At 44.2% G+C, this 2,871-nt stretch overlaps 1 long non-coding RNA gene across 1 annotated transcript; it reads right to left on the reverse strand.

Annotated features, from left to right (window-relative positions):
- Positions 1 to 464: 464 nt before the first annotated feature.
- On the reverse strand, positions 465 to 1,474 carry LOC120921746. Its single transcript, XR_005744948.1, has 4 exons — positions 1,078 to 1,474; positions 913 to 959; positions 592 to 779; positions 465 to 504 (listed from the first exon to the last, which is right to left on the reverse strand). It is a non-coding gene; the product is annotated as an uncharacterized LOC120921746 (long non-coding RNA).
- Between the last annotated feature and the right edge of the window lie 1,397 nt (positions 1,475 to 2,871).

A 2,871-nucleotide genomic window follows, 5' to 3' on the forward strand; every position in this document is an offset into this window, starting at 1 on the left:
CGGCTATCACCTGTACGTTGATGGAATGCCACTGCTTCCGATTGCGGTATATGTGCTCTGTGGCACAGGGGGGGGGGGGCGTAGTGCCACATGTGTGCAATCAATGGCCCCCATGGTGTGTGGGAATCCTGCAATTCTGTAGAAATCCTGCATTGCCTTCTGCCGCAGGTGCTCCTGGGTGGGTCTGATGAAGTGGTGGGACATGCGTGTGAGGATTGCGGGGAAAAAATTGGAGGATCCCCCAGGGTGGGGCTTTTTAGGCAACAGTAGTACAAGTAGTCATGGTAGATACAAAATATATAATAGTTTAATAATAACAGGACGGTATCAAACAACGTTCAGTAAACGTATATAGTACAAAGGTTTAAAAACAACACATTAATGGGGTGTATTGGAAAAAAGGTGAAGAGTCCACAATATAAATACTGGGCCCAACGCGTTTCGGGTTTCCTTCTTCAGGGACCGAAGTATGTGTGGAGTCAGAAAGTGTAACAGACAACTTTTCTAGAAAACAAATAAATGGCAATGTGTTGAAAATAATAACATACAGATGAAAAACATTAAACTGGTACAGATAAGAAAAAATCATACCACCCGAGAAGTTTCAACGGCTCAGCACACCCCTTAAAAGGACATCGCAATCGGGACGCATGGCAAGCCTCAGATGGTAAGGAGAGGAGTGAGGACTGGCATCTAATATCAATCACAGCGTAGCAAGACCTTTGGCCCGAAGTGTCACAGCGTAAAAGTTTATTGATTGTATATATATATATTTTTACCTGTCCAAAATATAAATAAGAGGACAGGATAATATCAACGGTGCCGCAGGCAACAAAAACGAAAAAGAACGCAAAAAAGGATCGCAAAAAAGAAAGCTGAACCAAGATTTTATATATGAGGCTAGAGACATACCTGTAATGACAAAAAGTGGCCAGAGAGGTCAGTAGAGGGATCGGAAGCTAAAAAATAAATGAAAGAAATAAATCCCAGTTTAGAGATGTACAGAGTATAGGAAATGGCATGTAAAGCAATAGTATGGGGGTCAGGGTGGGAAACATGAAGGGACAAAGTACTTACATGGGAAGAAAACACAAGCAGTGTAGAGTGTGTACAGCTGCTGCAGCCATCCAGCAATGTCTGACATTGTGGGGCTGTTTGGCTTTTAAATAGGAGAGGGGGAGGAGTAAGGTGGGAGGGGTCTGTAAAGGAGCCTGCGTTGCTATGGGTCAGTGTGGAAAAGGGGGCGTTGCCTCCAAGTGGGGAGAGGGGAGGGACAGGTAAGCCCTGCTCTCATCATGTGGGAGCCCGCACTAATGACGTGCAGGGAGAAAAAAAAAAAAAAACATGGCAAGTGACCAGGAAGATCACCTGACACGGGGGTGGAGAATATGCAGAATAGTTGGTTGCATGTTGGAGAATAAGAAACGTATAATAAAGGGGGCATGACCATTACTAGTACAGGAGGAGAAGGGTATAAAAAAGGGTCAGCTAGGGAAAAAGTAGTAAGAAGGATTGGAAATGCTTGCGGGGACAACCTGGTGCACACATCTGCTAATGGTGGATTGTGACATCCCAGACACTACTCCACTTGTACGTTGGAAAGATCCACTGGCGAGGAAATGGAGTGTTGCCAGTACCTTGACTAGTGGCTGCACTGCATGTGAGCGGTGTGTCTGGCTGGTGATGTCATCATGCAGGGTTGTGGCTAATTCCAGGATGGCATCAGGGCTGAATCTGAAGATACAATACACCTCCAATTCCCCCATGCCAAAGACGTTCATGCGTGTTCGGTATATCCTCTCCGGTGCCCTCCTACGTGCCTGTGGACACAGTAGTGCTATGACCATGGCTGCCCCTGACAAGTTGGCATACAGATGTGTTGTCCTGCAAGTGTGGTTGCTCAGCTGGTCCGTAAAGGTGCTGCTGCAGCTGCTCTCCAGCTGACCTGTGCACGTCTGTTGCTGCTTTATGAGGAATAACTTTGCGTCGGACGTACAACTTACGCGCACATCGCGTAGCCTGCGTCAGGCGCACGTACGTTCGTAAATCGCCGTTTCTCCCTCATTTGCATATTTGAATACAAAATCAATGGGAGCACCAACTACGTCCAGTGTAAATATGCGCCCACGATACACCGGCGTAGGCAAGTTACGTCGGTCAGATGAAGCCTATTTTCTGGCGTATCTTGGTTTCTGAAAAAAGGGGGGGACCACCCGAAGGTGTTTGGGACTTTAAATGAGAATACGTCTGTGATGTATCTCCATCCTTGTGTCTTGGACTTTATATGAGATTACATCCATACTATATCTCCATCCCGTATGCGGAAAATTGCAACAAAGGGAATTTGGGACTTTAAATGAAACAGTGGGCTGAATGGGGACAAAGTAATGAAACAAGCCATAGATGAAATGTTCATGTATTGAGAAAGTAGAATATTTGGTAGAAACAAATAACTTGTACAAAAGTACAGAACATACATTTCATACATAATACAATAATTGATATAAAATACATTAAATAAATAACAGTCCATGACAACATATATAGCCACATAGAGGTTGGGCATAACCACGCAATAGGTGAAGTATAAAATGTAAATAGATCATAGAAGTACTGGTTGATCAGAATGGGTCCCATAAACGCGTATAGCTACATCTTTGTAAGCCCGACGCGGCGTTTCGTGTATATAAAAAACACTCATCAGGGGCGGATGTAGTGGGATATCTGGAATACAGATTTGATTAGTGATCAAGGTATTAAAATTGGATCCACCAAAAAAGAGGTAGTAAGTCAATTCTGGTTACTTACATAGTATGTCAAAGTGGTAATGTAAATACAGTTAAGACCAAACATATGCCTGTCCCGGGATAG

Source organism: Rana temporaria (assembly GCF_905171775.1).
Source record: "Rana temporaria chromosome 4 unlocalized genomic scaffold, aRanTem1.1 chr4b, whole genome shotgun sequence".
Classification (NCBI taxonomy): domain Eukaryota; kingdom Metazoa; phylum Chordata; class Amphibia; order Anura; family Ranidae; genus Rana; species Rana temporaria.